This window comes from Marmota marmota, unplaced genomic scaffold (assembly GCF_001458135.2).
Source record: "Marmota marmota marmota unplaced genomic scaffold, marMar, whole genome shotgun sequence".
Taxonomy (NCBI): Eukaryota; Metazoa; Chordata; class Mammalia; order Rodentia; family Sciuridae; genus Marmota; species Marmota marmota.
This window is the reverse complement of record NW_025999853.1, coordinates 39,629,074-39,654,388: the sequence shown is the minus strand read 5'-3', so window position 1 is coordinate 39,654,388 and position 25,315 is coordinate 39,629,074. Positions and strand designations below refer to the sequence as shown.

General features: G+C 36.7%; 2 long non-coding RNA genes across 6 annotated transcripts in view; both read left to right on the top strand.

Annotated features, from left to right (window-relative positions):
- Positions 1–20,923, top strand: part of LOC125617475 — a 33,006-nt gene extending 12,083 nt beyond the window's left edge. The window contains exon 2 of the long non-coding RNA XR_007348505.1: positions 16,249–20,923. This is a non-coding gene — a long non-coding RNA (uncharacterized LOC125617475). The remainder of the gene's footprint in view (positions 1–16,248) is intronic.
- Positions 20,924–22,475: 1,552 nt separating this feature from the next.
- LOC125617469 overlaps positions 22,476–25,315 on the top strand; it is a 37,923-nt gene continuing 35,083 nt past the window's right edge. Inside the window, exons 1-2 of one of the 5 annotated variants that reach the window (XR_007348494.1) lie at positions 22,482–24,221; positions 24,631–24,769. This is a non-coding gene — a long non-coding RNA (uncharacterized LOC125617469). Of the gene's footprint in view, positions 24,770–25,315 lie in introns of all 5 variants that reach the window. The other 4 variants (XR_007348502.1, XR_007348492.1, XR_007348491.1 and 1 more) reach the window with 4 other exon arrangements.

The following is a 25,315-nucleotide window of genomic DNA, read 5'->3' as shown; positions in this document are numbered from 1 at the left end:
ATGGGGTAAAAATGGGAGTTCATAACCCACTTGAATCAGATGTATGAAGTATATGTCAAGAGCTTTGTAATGTTTTGAACAACTAATAATAATAAAAAAATAATAATATTCTGGGATGGAGGTTTGGAGAGATTTGAAGAGTAGAAGAAAATGTAATGATATTGGATTTCTTCATCAAACTTAAAGGGAAAATTAAAAGATGTTATATTCACATTTGAGGGTTTTAAGGACATTATTTAAATTGGTTAACTTGTGACATCATGCTGAGTCAGTAGAGCATTGTCATTCAGAGCATGAATCTTAGAACTAGAATGCCAGGATTTGAATGGAGCTCCATACTTTGACTTGGGCAATTGCTTATTTATCCCTTGGTATTCTTGGGAAAAAATGAGCACAAAAATAATAAATATTTCACAAAGTTATTCTGAAAATAATAGAACTTAATATAATTTTCAGAATAATGTCTGGCACATAAAAAGTGCTACATGTTTTCAATGATGATGATGTAGGAAAACAAACAGAACTAAATATTAAAATTTCAGTGAGCAGAGATTGAAAATGGGAGGTAGTAGTTTAGAAAGTCTATTTTCTAATTTTTTTTAAAATGAGAGGTCAAAAGATGCTGTTTAAAATTCACAAATCAAAAAATAGAGGTATAATTATATTTAATGTTATGTAGTCAATTCTCAGAAGAAAATTTTAAATGAAATATATTAAAAATCAATTATTACTGGAGAGTGGAACTCTGGGCAGGGGAGGGAGAACTTTCTATTTTGTCCTATTTTGAGATTTTTTTTATTGGTGCAGTATAATTGTACATAGCAGTGGGCTTCATTTTTACATATTTATATATGCATATAACATAATTTGGTTATTTGTTTTGAGAATATTTATCCATACTTATGTATTGCTTTTATTTGGATTTTACCAACTTTACTAGGTGTAATTGGCATTCAATAAAGTACACATATTTTAATGTATCTAATTTGATAAGTTTTGGACATATGTGCATATTTCTGAAACTGTCACTGTAACCAAGGTAGCAATAACATCTATACCCAAAAGTTTCCTCATGCCCTTTGTAATCTCTTCTTCTTGCCTCTTTTTCTAGCAAAATGGTGTTGTGTTTACAAAATCATTACTCTAGTCAGCATTTGAAAGAATACTGTGGGTACTCTCATGTCTGGCTTCTTTCTTCAGCATAATTATTTTGAGATTCATCCACATTATAATGGGCATCATTACATTTCTCATGTAGATAAGCTATAATTTAAAAATTTACTTGATAATGAATTTTTCCTCAGTACTTAACTATTAAACACAGAACTGCAGAGAACATTTAGGTACAAGACTTCATATGGGCATGGTATTTTCTTTCTCTTAAATAAATACTTGAAAGTGGGATGACTATTTCATATAATAGGCATATGTTTAAATTGTTAAGAAACTGTCACATTGTTTTCCAAAGTGTTTTTACATTCCTACCAGCACTGTCTGAGAATTCCAGTTTTTTTACATCATTGTCTTGGAATAGTCAGTATTTTTTCAGCCATTCTAATAGGTGTACAGTGGTATCTTATTTTGATTTTTATTTGTATTTTTCTGGTGAATATTTTTAATAGCAACTTCTCATATTTTTATTAGTTATCCTTCATGGAAGAGCATCTGTTCAAATGCTTTGGCCATTTTTGAAAATTTGGTAGTTGTTTACTTATTGAGATTTGAGTGTTCTTTATGTATTCTGGATACAATTCCTTAATCAAGTATATGATTTACAAATATTTTCTCTCAGTCTGTGGCTTATCTTAACAGTATCTTCTGAAGATAGGATATTTTTAATTTTTATCATGCCCAGTCTTTGACTTTATATTTTCCTTATATGGGTTATGTTTTGTTGTTGTATTTACAAAATCTTTGCTCTGGTCAGAAAGGTCTTCTTCTAGGTTCTACAGTTGATTAGCTGTATTGAACAAAATCAATTTTTTCCATGTGTATTCCAGCACCATTTGTAGAAAGATTATTTTTTCTTAATAGAATCACCTTTGTGCTTTTCTCAAGTATCAAATAGGTAGGTCTATTTATGGACTGTATACTCCATTGACTTGTTTATCTTGAATCTAACACTGTAGTATTGATTTGTCTTATGAGAAGTATGGAAAACAGATACCATTGGTTCTCCAACTTAGTTCTTTTTCAAAGTTGTTTTGGTTATTATAAATTCTTGACCTTTCAATGTAAATTTTAGAATTAGCTTTCTAATTTCTACAAAACCCCCTACTGGCATTTGGGTTGAAACTGCATTAGCTCTGTAGATAATTCAGGAAGAACTGACATCTTAACAATATGGAATCTTCTTACCCATGAACAAGATATATATCTTCCATTTATTTTGGTCCTGAATTTTTCACAACAGTATTGTTAGTCTCAATGTACAAGTCCTGCATGCATGTGTGTATATGTATATGTATGTATGTATATATATATATATATATATATATATATATATATATATATATATATATTTAGATTTATCCCTAAGTATTTCATATTTTTCATTCTACTATTGTTTTAATCAGCTTTTTGTATCTGTGACTGAGCTACCTAACAAGAACAACTTAGAGGGCTAAAGATTTATTTGGGGCCCATGGTTTCAGAGGTTCCGTCCATGGTTGGCCAACTCAATTGCTTTGGGGCTGATATAAAACAGAACGTCATGGCAGAAGAGCATGACAGAAGACAGCTGCTTACCTGATGGTAGCCAGCAAGCACATAAGAGTCAGGGGACAAGGTATAATCCCCAAAGGCACGCCCCTAAGCCCTGCTTCCTCTAACCAAACCCCAGCCTACAGTTACCACCCAGTGCAGAAATCCTTTAAAATTTTTAACCTACCAAGTAGATCAATCCACTGATTAGGTTAGATCTCTCATAATCTAAACATTTCACCTCTAAATATTCCAGCATTGTCTATCCCATGAGTGTACTGGGGGACACCTCATAGCCAGACCATAAAAATTATGTTATTTTTTTTAAATTTTAAAAAATATGTTATTTTTTCTAATTCTTTGTTGTTGTATAGTATATAAGAAACAAAATTGATTTTTGAATATAATTATGTATTCAGTAACTTTGCTAAACTTACCTCTTCCACTAACTTTATTTTGAACAGATTCCATTAGTTTTTCTACAACAATGATCCTGTTGTTATTATAGAAAGACAGTTTTACCTCTTACTATCCAGTCTGGGTATTATTAATACATAGTATTGATATTTATTTATTTATTATCTATTTATTTATTTTTATCTGATTACACTAGCAAGAGTCTTCAATGTAGTGTCAAACAGAAGTTTGAGAATGAATATCTTTTTTTGTTCTCAGAGGAAAAGCATTCAGTGTTTTATCATTAAATAGGGAATTAGTAGTACTTTTGGTGTATGTACTTTATTATGTTGAGGAAGTACCCATTTGTTCTTAGTTTGGTATGAGTTTTCATCAGAAATTGCTGTTAATTTTGTCATTATTTTTTCTAAATTTACTGGTATATTTCATATAGTTTTTAAAAAATTGTTAATATGGTAAATTACACTGACTTTTGAGTGTTAAATCAATTATACATTTTTAGGATAAGTACCCTTTTATATATTGTTGGATTTAATTTCTTAAAATATTGCTTTGAAATTTTATATGTGTGTTCTTGAGAGATATTGGCCTCTAGTTTTGTTTTGCATTAAAACAAATTTGTCTTAGGGCATCTAGTTGATGTCCTGACAATACCAGCCATATATAATGAGATGGAAAGTATTTCCTTCTCTTTGATTTTTGGAAGATGTTATATAGAGTTGGTATTATTTTTTCCTTAAATGTTTGATAGAGTTCTCCAATGAAACCGTAAATCTGAAGTTTTTATTTCTAGGGAGATTTTCATCTACAAATCCAATTCTTTAAAAAGTATGCTGTTATTCACATTATCTCTTTCTTCTTAAATGAGCCTTGGTAGTTGGGGTTTTTTTAAAAAAATATTCTATTTTATCCAAGTTTTCAAAATTTTGGCATAAAGTTGCTTATAAGATAGACTTATCCTACTAATGACTATAGAATATGGAGTGATGTCGCCTCTTTCATCTCTTCTTCCTTTTTCATCTCTTTTTTCCTTCCTCCCTCCCTCCCTCCTTCCTTCCTTCCTTCCTTCCTTCCTTCCTTCCTTCCTTCCTTCCTTCTTTCCAGTAGAAGTTTGTCATCTGTATTGGTCTTCCCTAGTAGTCAGCTTTTGGCTTCAATGATTTTATCTACTGTTTTTCTAATTCATATTCTATTGAATCCCACTCTACTCTTTATTACTACTTCTTTGTGGTTTGACTTGTTTTTTTTTTTTGTTTGTTTGTTTGCTTTGTCAGTTTCTTAAGGGAAACTTATGTCATTGATTTTAGAAATTTTTTCTAATGAAGGCATTTAGTACTCCAATTTTTCCCTACAGTACTGTACTTCCTTAGTGGCATCCCATAAATTTTAATGTTCTTTTCACATTTTTAATTGGTTCAAAATACTTCCTAATATTCCTTTTGGTTTCTTCTTTTATCCTCTGGTGCTTAGAAATGTGTTATTTTGTTTGCACAAGTTTGAGAATTTTCCAGAAAACTTTTTGTTATCGATTCTAACTTAATTCCAGTAATGGTGTAAATAGTTACTTCATTCATTTTGAATGTATTAATGTTCCATGTGCACTTGGAAGAATGTGTATGTAGCTGTTGTTTGGTGAGGTATTCTGTAAGTGTCAGTTAGATCATGTTGGTGGATTGGTTTGCTTTTCTTTACTAATTTTTTCTCTATTGTAGATTGTGGGGAAGTATTGATATCTTCATCTATGCTTACATATTAGTCTACTTCTTTTGCAGATATATGATCTTTTCTCTTCAAGTATTTTGAATTCCTGTTATTAGCTTTATAAGCATTTAGTATTGTCATGAGTTGACCCCTTTTTCATTATAAAATGACCTTTTTTTGTCCCTGGTGATATTATTTATTCTGATATCTACTTTGTCTGACATTAATACATTCACGTAATCTTGTTTTTGATTAGTCATAGCATGTGAATTAATGGGTTTGGGCTACTATAACAAAATAGCACAAAATAGCACAGGCTCAGTGTCTTAAACAATAGAAATTTATTTTTGTATATTTCTGAAGGCTGGAAGTCTAAGATCAAAGTGCTAGCCAAATTGGCATATTTGCTGAGGCCTCTCTTCTTGGCTTGCAGATGGCTGACTTCTTGCTCTGTCCTCACATGGCCATAACTCTGCGCGGGAGGATGGGGGCGGGCGGAGAGAAAGTGTGTGAGAGAATGAGAGCTAGCTCTCAGGTGTCTCTTTCTCTGTTTATAAGGATACCAGTCCTACTGGACTAGGGTTCCCACATTTATGACACCATTTGACCTTAATGACCTTAAAGGCCCTCTCTCTAAATATGATCATACCCTGGTTAGGGCTTTAATATATGAATTTTGAAGAACACAATTCCAACCATACATAGATAGTTCTGTTTATGATATGACTTTTCCATTAGTTCGAGCTTGACTTACTCATTTGTTTGTATGCAAAGTGTATGTCTTGTAAGAAGAATATAGTTGAATTTTGATTTTTAACCCACCCAATCCCGACAATCTAAATTGAAGTGCCAAAATAGTAACATTTAATGTGATTATTGACATGCTAAGGCTAAAATTCCTCATCTTGCTATCTGCCTTCTATTTATGTATTTTCTGTTCCCTTCCCCTCTTTTTCTGCCTTATTTTGGATTGAGTTATTTTTATGACTCCATTTTGTCTCCTCTGTTGGCTTGTTAGCTTTAGGTCTTCGTTGGTTTAAAAATATTATCCACACACACACACATATGATTGACTTAGGCTTAAGGTATACATCTTTAATTTATGACAATCTATCTTTAAGAGATAGTATTCCCTTTCCTATAAGATATTTTATATATTTCATTTTGAGTGGTTCTATTGTTATGTCTTCAGGTTCACTAATCTTGTCTTCTATGGCTTTTAACATGCTGATAATCCCATTTGGTGTAATTTTGTAAATCTCAAGCATTTTTTTTTATTTCTAGAAGTTTGATTTGTATCTTTTTAATATCTTCCACATCTCTACTTAAACTTTAAAAATGTATCATATTCAGCTATAGTAGCTGTTTTGATATTCCTGTGTGTTAATTCTAACATCTGCCTTAGGTTTGGGTGATTTCAATTGATTTTTTTTTCTCACCAGTCTCATATTTTTCTGCTTCTTTGCCTTCTGTTAATTTCTTTATTGTATGACAGACACTGTATATTTTTCCTTTTTGGGGTTGTTGGATACATTTTATTCCTATAAATATTTTTGAGCTTTTATGGGAATGCAGTTAAGTTACTTGGAAACAGTTTTATCCTTTCAGGTCATCTTTGGAGATTTGTTATGTAAGAACAGAGCAGTATTCAGTCAAGTACTAATTTGCCCCATTACTGAGGCAAGACCCCTCTGAGTATTCTAACCAGTGACCTATGAAATATGAGATTTTTCTAGTCTGGCTGTTGGGAATGATTGCTATATGGGAGAACATTATATATTGTCTCCCTAAAATACTTTTGGATTACTCTTTCCCTGGTTTGGGGTTATTTCCTCATATGTATGCACCAATCAGTAGTCTGATGAATACTTGAGAGAGACCCTTTACAGATCTTGCCAGTATATCTTTGTAGGTACTTGAAGAGAATGTGAGAATGTCTCGCCTTAGTTGATGAAAAGCTTTATTCTTGACTGGGACTTGGCAGTCCTGTTTACCACATTTCCTGTGTTTGGGCCATAACTGCCAACTTTCAGGGTAGGATGAAGATGGGTTGGCAGTTTCTGCAAAATTGTTGAATGACTAATTAGAAATGCCAATTGCCTTTTCTCTCTGAAGAACACCATTGTTTAGGGTAGTGATCTTTTTTTCCCCCTCATATTTCATTTGATTATCTTTCAACTAATTTTCCTAGACCAAATATATTTTACTTATGTATTAAGAATATTTTTTTTTAAAAAAAATAATCAGAACAAAATAACACCCACCAAACATTACCATCTGCATCACTCAGTCCATGTTCTGGCTGTCTGCCTATGGGCTGTGGGATGGCATGGCCAGGACTTGCAAAGGCCTAGACCTGAGTGGGCAGGAAGGCCCTGGGAACGAGCCCACCACCTTCCTCTGCAGCCTGACCATGTGCCTCTTCTCTTAAGCTGCCGTGTACCATGTGTCTGTCTTCCTCTCCAGATCAGCAGGAAGAGCCAATCCCAGTCCCTTCAGGACGAGACGTTCTGGTGTTCAGTCTTGTTTCTTTTGCCTCAACTCCTATCCAGATTTTTCTCTCAGAATCCCACAGACTGAGTCTCCAGTGTTTGTTTGTTTTTCCTTTTGTCTTGTTATTCGTACTCCCTGTACCTACTTTATTCTGTTTTACCCATATTTGTGCCACTTAAATCAGCCCTGTAGAACTTTGAGCTCATCTTGTTGTTTTTCTTTCAGTTGTGACTGCCAGTCACCTCTTCCACTCATCTCTACTGCTCCCCACCCACCCCCATCTTTTTTTGTGGCTGGAATCTATTATGATCAAAAGTATTACCTCATTCTCTTTTCATTTTGTTTTCTCTTTTTCTTTGGAGTTATATTTGGGGATGCTCTTATAGTCCATGCTTACTGATGTCAGGCAAAGTTAAGGAATCTGAGACACAGCAGCCTGATCTTCCTCTGTGGAAGTAACTGCTGGCCTCTCTCCTTCGTTCCCAGTTGCTGTGTCTACCCTCCTTCTGCCTCTTTAACATCCAACTTATAATCTATGTTTCCCTTTCTTCGCCTTTATCTTAGAGCTGTAGAATAGAGCTCAATGTGTGGTGCATATTTAATAAGCACCTGATGAGAGAGAGAGAGAGAGAGAGAGAGAGAGAGAGAGAGAGAAAGAAAGAAAGAAAGAAAAAGAAAGAAAGATAGATCATTACCACCTCAGTTGTTGATTCTCTACTTTTAGTTCCTAGAAGCTGATCCAACTGGTTCATCATTGTTTACTGGGAATATTTTTATGTGGTTTGCCTTACCTCATTTCCCATAGAGACCACACACTTCTCACTCTCTACAGGAAGTACTGTTGCAGCCAGAGTTCTGTGTTTATGATTTTTCATGCCATGTGTGATGATGTGTTTTTCAGTATTTTTGAAGTGGGGATTTTTGTGAATAGAAATAAACTATTTATAGGTGTTTAAGTATTGGTTTGTCAAAATACACGCTACTGTCATGTACATCTAAAAAGAACAAATAAAAACATAAAATCTGAAAAAAAAAGAAAGTGGTGTTTCATTAAGTTGCAGGTTCAATACTGTAATTTTCCTAGGAATTTAAGTTCACTTTGTAATTCTGATTTTACTTATAAAACAGGGAATTTTTATGTAATTTTAAAGACCATTCTTCTACTTATTTGATTAATTCAATTGTAGCAGATCAAAATCTTTCTAGTATATAAATAAGCCATCAATTAAATTTCTCTGAAATTTTAAAAACATTTATAATTGATCAATCAACTCATGCCTAACAAGCCTGATTTAAACTTTTACAAGCAAAATCAAAGAGCTTATAAATTTAAAAATTAATTTTAAAGCCATAATGAATCAAAATATTCCAATACTTTCTATAAACATTCAATTATCCAAATTTTTCAAGTTAAGATAAAAAGAATAAAACCAACTACAGAGTTGAAGTTGAAAGCACGACTTAAAATTTGTCAGATTCTCTAATATTAGTTTTATTTAAACATTACTAACACTTTAAACACAAATTTTAACTTCTGTTTCTAAACTTATTTAACAGTATAAATATTATGGCTCTAACTTACTTATGATCTTTATGTTTAATTGTAAGCTTTCCTATACTTGTAAAATCATTTCCCAGTGCAGGGGAGCAGTTTTACTGCCCCAGGTGGGTTGTGGTTACAGCTGAAAAACTGCAGTACAGTTACTTATACTATCAGACCTTCAAGACCAGGATGTGGGTCAGACGGCTGTGAACTTTTACCCAAATCTGTTGTAACATCTTAAGACATGTATTTATTTATTTACTTTTGGGTAGACAGAATAACGTATCCCATGTAGGTTGTCACAAATGGCCCTTATCATTTTAGGGTCGTAATTTTTTTCATATTTTTCCTAATTGATGCTTTGGGTTATAAATGAAGAATTCAATTCATAATAATAGTAACAAAGATAGAAAATAATAATCTATCTGCTTGAATGAAAAGTCCTGAGAAGTGGCAGGTTCAGGGATATCTGAATCAAAGAATTAAAACAGTCATATGGTATCAGTAGGAATCTCTCTCTCTCTCTCTCCCCCTTCCTTTCTTCCTTCATCCCTCCCTCTTTTTCCCTCTCTTGCTCTCTTTCTATTCCTCTTCTCTCTATCTATAACTCTCTTTTGATTCTTCTTGCTTAAGTTTTCACTGAATTGTTAATTTTGTCCCACAGAGGACCAACAAATTTCCAGGCAACTCTAGGGTCGTATGGTACTTGACAGCTAGGATGCTTGGGTTATCTGTCTTTCTCTGGCCCAGGAAATGAGGTATTCCAATTGGACCCTCTTGGGGTTCAAACCTACTCTTGTGGGGAAGGTAGGACTCATTGAATAATAGACTCATGAGAATCACACAGAGTTGGGAAGGGGCTGTTCTCTGCAGTAAGGGATGCCAGACAAATAAAAATGTAGCAGATGCCCTCTGCAGTGCAGAATAAATTCAGATAATTTTATGAGACTCTTGTACATAAAGTCTTGTGCCGCTCCTGCTGCCAGCTCTAAACCCTGTCTATCCCAAATGGAAAAGCACTTGGCAGCTGATTAACTTCATCCCTTCTTCCTTGGCACAGCTTGGTTTCATTTTTGTATTGCTTAGTTCCAAATCTGTCTTCTACTTTTCCTGGAACTGCTAATACATTACGGTCTTTATCCAAGTCACACAAGGTCTCCTGTATTTGTTTTCTTTTTAAATTTTTTTTCAGTTGTAGATGGATACAATACCTTTATTTTATTTATTTATATGTGGTGCTGAAGATCAAACCCAGTGCCTCACATGTGCCAGGCGAGCGCTCCACCACGGAGCCACAACCCCAGCCTCTGTATTTGTTTTTAATGTAGAATTATCACCCAGTTTTTATGGAATTATGTCCTCTTTTCTGTAGATATGTGTTTTCCAGGTTAGCTCATGTTTCCTAGCTCAGCCAAATTTTTAGGGATTTGAATTACTGAAAAGATGTTCCGAGGGGCTCAACTTGATTCAAGCAATAAATGGAGTCCTAGTGCATAATTTAGCATCAGCTGCTTTTAAAATGAATCCTTATTAGGTTTCCCTTCAAGAGGTCTTTCATGCTTTTTAATTATTTATTTATTTATTTTGTTTTTTATTTATTTGTCAAAAGATGCAGAAAGGCCTCTGTTTCCTGACCTTCTGGGATGATGATGGTAGTGACTAGTATGGTAACTAATAATCACTCAGCAGTTGGTGCTGTGATTGTGTTAGGGATGTAGGTGCAGTATCTCTTTTAATCCTAACAGTGTGCTGAGAGGCAAATGACAGATCCTATTTTTAAACGGAGGGAAATGGGCTCAAATGTGACTTACCCAAGGTAAACGGAATATATATAATCTGAAACCAAGTCAGCCCAGCCCCCAGTGCCATGCTCTTTGTCCTGTGATTAGAAACATAGAAACCCTTTTTTCTCTTTCCTTATCCCTCCTCCCTCATCTATTAACTTTGCTTTTCTTTCTAGCCTGCTCTAGCCCTTCAATCTTCCCTACTTGTCTCTTCTACAAGTTCCATTTGCCTTCCCCATAAATGGCACCCAGTAAGTGGTTGTTGATAAAATAGTTGTGCCACCCACTTATTGGACAGTTTAAGCTCATGTTTTTACAGTGATGGTTATTTAACCCCTACAAAATTCCCCGTAAGGAATGGTGTTGTTGTCATTTTGCATATAAGAAAATTAGACATGGAAAATGAACAAATAAGCAGACATGTGGGATCATCTCTCTTTTGGAGAAAGAATAGTCAACACCATTGAACAGGTCATGCCCAATTGACTTTTGAAAACTCAGGAAGGCAAATAACTGGTCTGTCTCAGAGTGAGTAACAAGTCCTTCTAGTGGTCAGATCTCTTTCTTTTTGTCCTCTTCACACTCTGTGGACTCAGAGCCCCAGGCTGCTCCTCTGTGTGTCTCTGCCTAGAAAACTCTTCACCCAGGAACTGGGCAGATCCTCTCCCTACCTCCTTCAGGTCTTTGCTCAAATGTCTCCTTATGAGACCTTCCTTGACTACTGTAGTGAAACTCAATCCCCGCATCCTCCAGGATTCCCTTTTCCCATTCCCGTTTTAATTTTCTCTATAGAACTTACCACTTGTTAAATTAATACCATTATGTTTATTTTTGAGACTTCCTCCACTGGAATGTATGCCACACTAGGACAGGATTTTGCCCATTATGTTTACTAGTACATTGTCAGCACTCAATAAATAGTCATGGAATGCATTAATAAATAAATAAAGACCTTTATTCATTCATTTATTCAAGAAACATTGAATATACATTGGATGAGCAGCCCCCATACTATGTATGAACACTTGGAGGAGAAAGGGTAATAAATACCCAATGCAAATATGAAAATAAATGTCAAAGTCAGGAGTGCAATATAGAATAGTATAAATTAGATGTCCTAATTTCTATGTCACTGAAGAAGTCCAGATTGAGACAAGGAGAGATCTGTAAGCCAGCATCAGCCAGGAAAACATAGGTAAGGAATTCCAGAGACAAAATCTTTCAGGGCAGCAGCCTATGACATGGGTTAGGACCAAGCAATACACTAGTTCTCAATTCCTATGCAACTTTTTTGCATGTTTTGGAGTAAATTATATTAATATTTCAATTTGGTCATATAATAGTTTAAACTACTTAGATCATTTAAACTGCCTGGTATTTTATGCCTAATGCTGGCAGCTCAGTTCCGGAGGTCAGTTAGGTAAAAAAAAAAAAAAAAATGAATAACACTGCTCACCATTAGTGCTTAACTTGTGGCAGCTGACATGTGGTGCTTTCAATTCATTTATTTGTTTGAAATTTAAACAAAATCCTGATTAGGAAATGTTTATTAAAATCTTAGGGAAACCCCTAAATAAAGGAAAGGATTATCACCACCAGCATCAGTTGGAAATGAAGTCGTTTTTCAACGACTTGAAAACATCATTCTGAGTCTCCATAAGTCATACACTTTGCCTTCCAAAGTACAGTCAGTACAATGCACATTAATGCCACCAAGATTAAAGCGGGAGCTAATCCTGAAAAGAAGTGTCACTGACTTTGTGTGCTAGAGTTCCTATAAGGGGGACTGGGTGTGGCAAAACAGTAAGCTGAAGGTCAACGATGCTCAAGATTCAGCTGTGCACTTTAGTTTGTTCCATGCATAGGCACTGAGAACATATTTTTACCCACTGATCTGTTTCATATTAATTTTATTGAGACTTAAAAAAAATAACCAATCCTTCAACAAAGTTGTAAAGTATCTATCCTTATAAATATTTTCTCATGAGAACATTCATTTTAATTTTAACTTTACAAAAAATACCACAACTTTTCAGATAAATTAGCAAACAGATGGTTCAGGCTGAATGTCTAGGAGGAACCTTTATATTGCAGTTGCAAATGTATCTATCATCCAGATCAGAGGTCCACAAACTGTAGCTCCATCTCACAAATTTGACTGCCATCTATTTTTATAAAGGTTTTACAGAAACACTGCCATAGCTATTCATTGGTGTGTTGTCTATTGTCTAAGCTGCTTTCACTGCAATAGCAGGGTTGAATAGTCGAGACAGGGCAGTGTAGCCTACAAAACTTAAGATACTTGCTATCCAGCTCTTTGGGAAAAAAAATGTTTGCCAGCTCCTGAACTAGTAGAAGGAATTCCTGTTACAATGTCTGTAATTCTGAATACTCTTTAGCTGATCCATTCCTCCAGGATAGCCTGAGTAATAGCATCCATAATACATTACTCAAAAATGTCAATGTGGTTTTGTGATTATACATCATTCTGATTGTTACCATTTCCCCCATTATGCTAACTTCTGCTAAATGAAGATGTTATTCTGTAAAATAGAATTATGAAACAATTTAGACAGCAAGTGTGACAGCCTATGGCAAGACGATGAAATCCAGTGAAAGTGAAGCAGCTAATAAAATGAGGGTGGGGTTAAACTGACTGCATCTCCTTAAGTCCATATCCACACTCACAGCTGTGGTGCTAAGAGACAGACTGCCTGCATTGCCACAGGGAGGCCAAGCCAAGCACAAATGAGAGCATGAGGAAATTTTTCTAGTGAAAAATATTTTTCCTTACAAATTTGAAATATTTTCCTTTTTATGTTATATTCTCCCTCCCCCTTCTCGTTTTTCCTTTCAAAATAGCATGGCTTCATTCTCTGCCAAAAGTATTTTCTCCTTTTTGGTTTCCACCCAAATGAAAAAGAAATTCCTTCACCTGGTTCACATGGACTGTTTCACCAGCTAAGCATGCATGGTGAATGAAAGAAGTAGCAATGTTTGAGTTTTTTCCAGTGGATGAAAATGGAAAAATTGCCAAACTGAAATTAATTTTTGAACATTTTTTTCCCATAATTAAAGGAAGAAGCATCAATAAACACAGCAATTTTACAGCAATGGAGAGGTTCTCAGCCTGTGGACCTTTGTATACTTCATGAGATCCATGCATGGCCATGGATCTAAGCTGGGACAGGTCACTCTACTTTTTTGGGAGGTGAGGGAGGTTGTTAGCAGGACTCTCTGACAGGAGTAGTAACTGCGGTTGGCAGGGCTCTTCAGAGGACTGAAGGGAACTGAACTGAACTGTAAATCCCCTCTAAGTAGTAGATGTTGCTGTTGTCATCAAAACCTCCTGAGAATCTGCACCACAGCCCTGAGATGGCGACAGAAATGAAAAGTAAATTCAAGAATTTCTGTTACTCTTTAAAAGCCCCCCTCGGCACAAGTCTTTCAGGGTAAAAAGTTAAAATTAAATGAGGCTTCTGGTGTTTTGTGGGCTTCAGTGTCAAATCAGCCCAAGAGCTATAATCATTTTGTCCCTCTCTCTTAGCAGTGGTTACACTCAGGTTGGCATGAGATAAAATCTTGCTGTGCACACTGAACTCAATTGCCCATTTGTCAGGGTTACTCCAAAGTTCAAGTGCCTTGGGCCACTTTCATTAAAAAAAAAAAAAAATTCTTGGTATGTTCAAAAGTGAAGAAATGCAAAATAGAGTTACGAATGTCATGTTGCATTTTTAATGTTTATATTTAAGAAATTAGTACTTTTAGCACATGGATTCAAGTAAGTATGATGTATAAACATGACATACATAAGCAATATGGATAGGGTACACTGTAGACAGTGGGACCCAAGCTAAAGGTTGTGCGAGGATGACTCCTTCCGGTCCTATGAGTGAATGTTGCCACACATATAATCTCATTCAGGAATGATGCCAAAAATCTGTATCTGCAACCCTGTCGGAAAACTCCTGCCTTTCTTCTTGCAGTTCCTCATTCCATCCTCACTGTGACAGATTCTTAGTCTGCAGTTATGACTCTGGGGAAGCTGGGAGGAAAGAGACAAGGAATGGTAGAGAGGTACATTGTATAATACTTTCTCAGATATTTTTCAAATGCTTACTATATGTATAGATAAGAAAATCACTGCTTGTTATAAGATTTAAAAGGACTTATACAGTACATATAAAATTATATGTGCCTCCTTGCACAGTGAACAAACAATACAGAAAGTTCTTGCCCTTAGGAAACTTAAACTCCAGCTCCCTCTCATTTTGCTATCCATTCCCCACTCCGCAAATTCATCTACCTCACCTACCTGAAACAATTGCCTGGCAATATCTAAAGATATTGGGTAAAACATGGGGGAATGCTACTCCACTGGAAGAAAAAAATGATCTGTACTAAGGAAACACTCTTAGGAATTCAATAATCAACTATTCAACAAGCAACGGTATGTGTTAGACTCTAAGAGCTGCTTATATTGTAATGAACAAGCTAATGTGGTTCCATACTCACAGATAGGAAAGATATTACATATATAAATTATTTTGCATATGTGAAATTTTCTGCTGAAGTATGAAATGCATGCAGAAAGGAAATAAATAATTAAGTGTTCAGCTCCACTCATTTTCTCACAATGAACACATACATATGATTAGTACCCGGATCAGTAATCAGAACCTCACCAGCACTCCAAATGCCTCCTTGTTTCTCCTTCCTCTCCCGGTAACCCCTGTGGGTAAGTGCTATTCTGATTTCACAGATTACTTTTGTTTGTTCTTAAACTTTATAAGAAGGAGATCATGACATGTTCTTTTTTGACTGACTCTTTTTACTCCACACTATTGTGAAATTCATTCTTCTTTTGTGTATAGCTGTTGTTTGTTTATGCTCATTCCTTTATATTATCCTATTGTAGGAATATACCATGATTTTTTTAATCCATTTCACTGTTAATGGATAGTTGGATTTTTTTCCAGCTTGGGAATATAATGAATAATGCTGAGTTAGCATTCATGTAAATGCCATTTGTTAGATAGATTCATACATTTCTGTTGGGTTTATACTTAGGAGTGGAATTACTTTCAATTATGGGTATGCCTAATTTTATTGGGCAAGAAATAGTCAAACAGAATCCCAAAGCAGTTGTAATAATTTTCACTCTGGTGAACAAAGTATGAGAATTCTGGTTGACCTACATTGTCTGTTTCTCTATTTCAGCCATTTTGGATAATATGTTGTATTTTTTGCATTAGGATTTTAATCTGCATTTCCCCACTGGCTAATGATGACAGGTGCCTAAACATATAATTATATAAACATATAATTATTTTCTGTTTGGGGATATTCTCTTGTGGAGTATCTATTATGATATTCGCCCTTTTTTCTATTGAGTTCTCTTCCTTTTTCTTATTGATTCAAAGGAGTGTTTCCTATGCTCCCTGTAAGAGCCCTGTGTCAGAATATGTATTGAAACTCCCTTCTCTCAGTCTATGGTTTACCTTTTTACTCTCTTAATGGGTTTTGAAGAACTGAAGTTCTTAACTTTGATTTCATTCCATTGATCAATACCTCTCCCCTTGATGGTTATTGCTCTTTGTGTCTTAGGAAGTCATTTCTGGAGGAGGATCTTGTGGAAGTGGCCAGCTCAAGTCTGAGGGATTATTATACATCACGTTACCTACAGCAGCAGACAGCTCAGTTTGTATGCTAAAATTACCCAAGAAACAGCAAGGCAAGAGGTCTGCTTGTGCCTTCTCTATGAAGATATGTGGAAGTAGCAATACAAAAGAAAATCTAGAAGCCCCTGCAAAGTGCATTTTCCAATATTGCTATGAAAGGTGGAGTATAATGTGTAAGAAAGAAAAATACAAATTTGATGAAATGGAAAGTAGTCTATGAACAGGGTATGAAGGGCTGTAGGCCAGCTAAGGGAAGCAAGGAGCATGATCATAACACCCCAGATATCTTTATGCCTCATCTGCCTTCTTTCCTCTTCTACTTTGATCTCTGCCCATGATCAAATCCACAAATCAAGATATTTCCACCTAAGATATAGCCAAAAAACTGGTGGCAGTGTGATCAAATCCTAGAGTGCTCCCATAAAGATGTCTCACCTGTGAATACAGCCTTGTGATTGTGTCATATCTGATGGCAAAGTTGGCCTAAAGATGGGAGAAGCTAACCTGGGTGGGTCTGATTTAATCACAGGAGACCTTTCAGAGGGCTTTTCCATCTGGAGACTGATGTCAGAGAGCTATGAAGAGTGAAGGGGATTTGACTTGAAGATGCAGGAGGCCACACAAGAAAGAATTCAAACAACCTTAAAGAGAAAGGCATCCTGGCCAACAACCATCAAGGAAGCCAGGCTGTTAGTCCTATGACTACAAGAGACTGAATTCTGCCCATGACCTCAGTGGGCCTGGAAGTGATGTCCACTCAGAGTCTGCAGATGAAGGCTCAGCTTGGCTCACAGCTTGAGTCCCTCTTTATGATCCCTGGAACAGAGAATGGAGCGACACTGAGCAGGACTTCCAGCCTACAGGACTGTGAATTAATAAACAGATGTTGTTAGAAGCTTCTAAGTGTATGGTAATTTGTTGCACAGTGAGAGACACATAAAATGAGAAGTAATTTGAGTGACAGTGAAGAGTCATCTTATGAGCCAGCAAATGTGAAGATGTCTGAGAAGGATGTTGCCAACTGTGGTCTAAAGGAAAGTGAAGGGATAAAGGGATCATCTAACATTTTCTGGGGGGGAGAGGGGGAGAAGTGGAGGAGTAAGAAGACGAATATAAGAAAGAAATCAGGAGCAGGGAAATAGGAGTAGAATGAATGAAACCACGTGTCTGTCTGCATGTGAATATATGTAGGACAAGTGCAGGAAGAGTTGGCTGCCCTTACCGAGTTTCATTCCATAATTAGAAAATGATCACATTGTAATCTTTGAAGTGCTCGGAAACTGCAAGTGGTTTCCATGTTGCTTTCAAGGGTGTCACAAGCACGGAGAAAAATCTTATCAGAATCATCTATATTTCTAAATTATCTATTTTCATTTTTAAAGTGAAAAGACACTCTTGTTGTCCTCACTTCATGAACATAGAAATCCATGTGAGAGGACGAGTAACATGTTTCTGGAATTTTAAGCAATTTATTTGACAAGTAATGTTATTGATTAGAAATCCTGAATTCTCGATTGTACAGGTTTATAGTTTATGAAAAATAAAAAGACAATCATGCTTGGTGGTGTGATACAGTGGGAGGTAGCGCATTTTTGAATTGTAATTGTGTAAAGTTATGAGGAAAAAGAAAGCTATTTCAAGAAGGAATATTAGGCATCTCCAGTGCCTTGTCTTCTGTGGAAATGTTTATATTTGTCATTGGTGCACCTGAGCCTTGAGTGCAAAGGCAGGAGGTAGCAAGAGAAGCCAGCCACTCAGCATCTGATCCCGATTTCCCCACCAGTCCTTCCTGTGTAACAAGTCACTTCTCTAGGTCTCACTTTCCCTGACTCTGGCATTTATTCTTCAGCTCAAAAGAATGATCTTCTCAAGTGCTTTAAAACTTTGGAACAAAAGGCAGCCTCTGGCTGACTTGGCTCATGTAAAAAGAGGTTGTATATAAATTCCCTTAATACCTTTAAAATAGTGTGTGTATCTTTGAAAACCCAAGACAGTATTCCCATAGGGCCACATAGTCCCTAAAGCTACCAAGTCATAATCTCTAAAGAAAGGATATGACATTTGTCACTCTGTTTTCACACAATTTTTTTCCATGATTGCTTCCATGTCCACTCCCACAGCTTTGATATGAACGCAGATTTATATAAGCAGTCATTTGCATAAAATGAAATCAAAAGTCCTAGGTTAATACTATGGTAGGATTAACTTGATAATACTTAGTGTCCTAAGAAGGAGTAGAGTTCAATGTTACTTATTTTCTGTCTCCTGCTTGAATTTGCAACTGATAATGCCATGTGATCAAAGAAGGAATTTTTATCCAGGTGAGGTGGTATAAGCCTATAATCCCAGTGACTCAGGAGACTGAGGCAGGAGGATCACAAGTTCAAAGCCAGTCTCAGCAATGGCAAGGTGCTAAGCAACTCAGTGAGACCCTGTCTCTAAATAAAATACAAATAGGGCTGGGGATGTGGCTCAGTGGTCAAGTTCCCCTGGGTTCAATCTCCGGTACCCGCCCCCCACCAAAAAAGGAGTTTTCAAAAACAGCTCAGGGATGGATGAACATGGAGGCAGGCTGGCCATCTTTATCCTTAGATTAAAGAGAGGGCTGAATTGTGTCTCCTGCCAGCTGTCTTCCAACTGATGAAATTGTGTAATTGTGTAGGACAGCAGGGACTTTAGAAAATCTGAGTGATCACCCCTTTGGGAGAATAAAATGCATAAATAATTAACTGAAATTCCCTTTTAAAGTAGGGTCAAAAGAAAATGAATGCTGTCTGGATGGGAGTCAACATCCAGAGATAACCTCCACTAATAGAGGATATGATGGTTCAGAAGATAAACAAGAGAGAGTGTAGGAGAACTACAAGAAAAACAAATGAAGCGAAATAGGGAGGGTTACCAGACAGGATGAGTTGGGAGGAAACAACTACTTGGGGACCAGCCAGGGAAAATTTGGCAAGGAGGGGAAGAACATAGGGAAACACACACACACACACACACACACACACACACACACACAAGCACTCAAACCCATAACCTTGTGTGAGGGCCAGGTTTGGGTGTGGGGGGATTAGCACTCATGAGAAAAGCAGAAAAGCATCTTATGCAAGGGATGGGACCTTGACTTCTACATTTAAGGCAAGGGAACACCATATGAGGGGTCTGGTCAAAGAAAGGAGCAGAAACCACCATGCAGAAGAAAATAGCCCCAAACAGAAGTGCCAGTGCTCCTGTAGGAGGTCTGTCAACTGAGTCCCCACTTTCTCTCCATCCTTTGAGTTCTCATCCTTATCCTTTCATATCCTTTTTTCAGATTTCAGATTTTTGTCCTGATTTTCCATTCTTTCCTGATACTTTGTCATTTTTTTTTTCACTTTTGATATTTCTTACTCTATCCAATTGCCCCGAGGAGTAGACATTAGAAATAGGATAAAATAAAACACAAAGGTGAAGATATTACATATTATAAATAGCTTATTATTTGCCATGTAATACATAAACGTTCTGTATTCTACATTTTACATGTTCATGTGTAATATTAGCTTAGCAGATGGAGATGACGTATGCCATTCTTGAGGGTCTCTTATGTTTATCATGAGATATGAATGGACTCTGGATTTGAATTTTATCTTGGCACTTGTGTCTCACAGTTATTTTATTTTTATTTTTTTGGCACCCATTCTCACTAACTTGCCCAGGCTGGCCTAGAACTCCTGGGCTCAAGTGATTTTCCCTGTCAGCTTCCTGCATAGCTGGAACTACAGGCATACACCTCAAACCAGCTAGCATTGTGTGTGTGTATGTGTGGTAAGGCCTCATGCATGCTAGACAAACCCTAAACTATAAACCCAGCACCAATTCCAACCATTTTTAAGACCAACTTAGTAAGAACCTCAGCAACATAGCAAGACCCTATCATAAAATAAAAAATGAAAAGGGCTGGAGAAGTAACTCAGTGGTAAAGTGCCCCTGGATTCAATCCCCAGTACCTTTTTTTTTTTTTTTTAATTTGAGAGAGGGTCTTGCTAAATGGCCCAGGCTGGACTTCACCTTGCCATCCTTTTGCCTCAGCTTCCTGAGTAGCTGGGATTATAGGCATGTGCCACCACACCCAGCTCTGGCTACTATACTTTTAAAGGTATCTAACTCTTGCTGGATTTCAGAATATCCATTCCCAAATCTGTATAATTAATATTATTTTGTTATTATTTTGAAAAATTAATTTCATATAGTATAGCATGATGAAACTGTCAAGGTTGTAATCATAAATATAATGATACTTGGTACTTTTAAAGTGACTTGCACTACTAGAGCCTGGATTTCTCAAAGATTCTTGCAAGCTAGGCAAACACTATGAACTAGTGATTTATAGCCCCCCAAAATAAATAAATAAAATATAGAGAATTTAGGAACTTGGGCCAGTGCCTTACAGCAAGTCAGAAATAAAGCTGGAATTTAAGGGAAATATGTTGTACTTGACATTGGATTTCCTGTGCTGGGAAACATTATGAAATAAAGGGGAAAATTATTAATTAGAGTTAGGAGGTATTTAAATCACGTTTATATATTTACCCAATTAAAAGCTAATATTTCATAAGTAATGCCATTTTGAATAGTACTATTAAAAAGAAATGTGGTTTTTGTTTTAATAATTTGCTTTTTGATCTTTCATAATTAAAATCTGTCCATAAAATTATAAATTTTCATTGTTTTAAGTGTAAGAGTGGAGAAAATGAAATGAGCTTAAGGATGACTAATAAACTTGTTTTGTTCAAGTGCAGATTTATTCTGGCAAATTCCATACTAGCTGTCATCTACCTTTTTGGAAAGAAGACAGATTAGTTAAGGTGACATGTACAATTTTCAAGAAGGTTTTAAGTTGCTATTAAAGATAGAGCTGTGTGCTTTATATTTTAAAAGGTGGTTGTGCAACAGTCAGGTATAAGAAATTCAGATTCTTGGGTCTTCTAAGAAGGCAAGCTTGAGGGGAGGTTCCTAGGTTGATGGAATTTTATTGACCAGTCTAGAGACTGATTGAGAAATGAGATATCAAGCTGTTATGAAGGATGAGGAGGCAAAGGAGAGAGTGAGTAGGGATTAGGGATCTGGAACTTAGTCTGGTATTTGCTCTAAAGTTATGTCAGAGCCAGAGGCATAAAAACAACCAATTAAAATAGACTTTTGATATCCCACCTGTCACTTTCCACCTACACTCATGAATTCTAGACTGCATATGTAAAGTTCTGTGTCTCTTTGCAACCCACAAGTCTTAACAGCAGGGTGTATTGATGTTGGTTTGAATTTTTCATCCTGTACTGTCTGAGTGGCTTTCAGTGAGGCACTTCACCTCTGTGGGCCCAAGTTTGTCTTCTATACAAGGGGGATCACCTTAACGCCCCATACAATTGTCACTTCATTTAAGTGAGATACTGGATCTGGCAGAGGTGCTTTGTAAACTATAAAGTACAGTGGAAATGTAGTTCTCTCTTCAGTAAACAGATGATTCTCAGTGTCCTTCCATCACATGTACCCTGATGCCTCCTCGCCTGGCCTCCCTTTTGCTTCTAGTAGCAAACTCCAGAGTGATCTCTTCTAGAAGCTACAAAACACATCTGTCACCAGGGCCAGCTTAATGGGAAGCTGTCATAGACTCTTTACTCAGTGACTGTATGCTGAATTTAATGTCTGCTCTCATCTTTATATTCTTAGAAATTTTGAACAAGGAGCTTGCATTTTTATTTTGCACTGGGCTATACAAATTGGATAACTAATGTTGCCCATCATTTCTTTCTAATTTATAACAAAATATCTAACTTTAAATTCCTTGGAATTTGCTTTATTTTTATCATCACTTTGATTATCTTTATATAGTCAATAATCTAAATTAAAATTTCTGATGAAAATTGTATATGTAGGCTGGGTACGGCTCATCCCTGTAATCCCAGTGGCTCATGAGGTTAAGACAGGAGGATTGTGTGTTCAAAGCCAGTCTCACCAATGGTGTGGTGCTAAGCAGCTCAGTGGAACCCTGTTCCTAAATAAAATACAAAATAGGGCTGGGGATGTGGCTCAGTGGCCAAGTGCCCCTGAATTCAATCCCTGGTACCCGCCCCCCCCCAAAAAAAAGAATTATGTATGTTTATAGAGAGACTGCATTCTACATAAAGTAGAAAATAAAATACTAATTCAATGGTTAGAATCTGCTTTCCTTCTAGACCATCAATATTCTGAATTTATGGCGGAAATATGTCTTATATTCCTAACACGTTCCTGGCACGAGGCAGATTGTCAAGAGAGGATAGTGGAATGAGTGAACTATATCACATACAGTGTATCATCTATTGTGAGAGAAATTCTCTGGATGATAAAAACATCTTTATAGGGTGATTTATGGTTTTATTTCATTCAGTGTGCTTTATAGTACCTAAGAGTATTTGACTTTCAAAAAGTTGCAGCTCTTCAAATTCTTTTGGTGTATCCCATTAAAACAGATCCTCTAGAGAAACAAATCAAATATATTTTATATTGGGTTCCTAATTATAATACTGTAGGGTCAAACCTACATTTCTAAGAAAAGTTAGGTTGTTTGACTTTGTTGGGTGTGTCATTTGATAATAAAAAATGTAGAAATGTAGACTTTTATGTGTGTGTGTGTGTGTGTGTGTGTGTGGTGCCAAGGAATGAACCTAGGATCTGGGATAAGTGTTCTACCACTGAGCTATATCCCAATGCTCGAGCAATTTATAATTTGTTCTCAATTACAAGGAAAGTTAGTTTACCTAAGATGGATGTCAGCTATACATTTGGGTGTGGTGGGAATCTCTGCAGGGGTAGATAGGTAGTGGCAGATAGGAATGGAGAATGTGTATGAATTAATCTATTTCTGCATAAAAGTTGGCCATAAAATGTGCCCGTCTAGGAGAACATTTGTCTTTCACGCAGGAATCTGGCAGCAGTTTAATCAAGTCATTCTGTATTTGAGTCTCTCACAAGGTTGTAGTCAGGCTATTGGATGGGCCATTGGGCCACCCAAGGGTCCACAGATATGGGTCCTTGCCTTCATTAGAGTGAGTGACCAAGAGAAAGCAAGACAGAGGTTGTGAAAACTTTTATAATTATAATCTGGCCTCCAGATTATAATTCTCTCATTCTCATTATAACACTCTCATTCCTGTGTTCTGTTGGATACAACTACCAACCCTGATCCAGTGTGGGAGGGAACCATGCAAACGTGATGATGTTGGGAGGGAGGAATATCAGTGGACTATTTTGGAGGCTGGCTATCACAGAATTAGGTGTCCATGGGCTTATTCCTGAATTCTATCTGAGTCCCCAGTGTTTGGCTTTTTGGAACAGAGAGTAAATCAAAGGCATGAACATTTATCAGACATCTACCCTGGTTATTTTGATTCAAACCCCAAATGACCGAGAGAGGTAAGTGTCATTTTCTTTCTACAGAAGTAGATTTTGAACCCAAGGTTGTTTTTATCCAAGGCACACAGTATTTTCATAAGACACTCTACCACCAGCACTGTCATTGTTACAGTGATTCAGGTGAACCCTGTGAAAAACAGGCAGGACTCTCTGGTGACTCAGATGGGAGGAGGAAAGCACACTGTGTAACTAGCTTGGAGCCACTGGATAAACTTCCTCCTTTCTATTCATAGGCCTAGAAGGAGACTTTGACCCTCATAAAGGCACAGCTATCCAGAAGCTCCACCCAACCCTTCATCTCAGGATCCACCCATGGGAACCAGGACCTGGCATGAGATGTCTCAGGAGTACCCTGCAAGAAAGGGGAGGAAGGGCTCATCTCTGCCCTTTTCAGATGGTGTCAGTATTGGCTCTCACCCACCTTAAGTGAAAGAGTGATTTCTCTTATGGTGGTGAGAGTGGCAGGTAATAAAAGAGATGACAGTTACACAGACAAGGTTAAAGGGGGGACCATGTCATCAGTGGAAAATGAAAACAAAGAGGTATTTGGTCCTTAGACGGTGTGATATAGAAGAATCTGGACAGCCAGGTTTGAATTCTATTCTACTCCTCGATTTCTGACTTAGAGCAGTACAGGTAAGCTCAAGGTCTTCCCTATCAATGTGGTGATGATGTCCATCTCACTAGAACACTGTATGAATGGAGGGACCATTAATTACTACTATGGGTAGCATATGTAGGTGCTACATAGACTGCAGTATATGAATCAGGGTTCTGATAGGAATAGAACATAAATCTAATTATAGGAGGGAATTTTTAGATTGGTTTACATGATCATAAGGTAGACAATCTCACAATGGCTGTCTGTGTGCAGGAGAGCCAGGAAGCCAGAAGTTGCTCAGTCTAAGAAGCTGGGAGCTTCACAACAAGAGGGATCAGTGATGCAGCCTCAGTTCAAGATCGAAGACCTGCAAGTCCTCTGGAAAGTTTCTGGTGCAAGTCATGTTCAAAAGGTGAAGAATATGGAATCAGATATCTGGGGGTGACAATAGCAGAAAAAAAAAATCACACCTGGTTAAGAAGATTTGATCGCACATAGCTTTGCCTTTTCTCCCCCTTCCCCTTCCACCCCATTCAGCACAAGTCTTCCCCACTCAGTTTACCCACCTACCTTCCAATAGTTTGGAAGCATCCTCTCAAACATACCCAGAGGGATGCTTTACCTGTTTTCTGGGTGTTTCTCAATCCAGTCAAGATGACAACCAATATTAACCATCTCGAGGTTAACCATCAATGTAGTGACATTTATTAAAACAGGTTATTTCTCCAACAAAAGATTTCTAGGGATTGCAACTATGTAAATACCACTTTTCATTCTTAGGTAGACTCCCTTTAATGGTGAGGTATTTATTTATGTAAGCATGCAGACCACATCCTTAGTTACATCATGGGAGAGCAGCTGTGAACTAGGCAGCTGTAGTAAATGTTTCCTAGAGTTGGAAAGAGAGAGAGAGAGAGAGAGAGAGAGAGAGAGAGAGAGAGAGAGAGAGAGAGAGAGA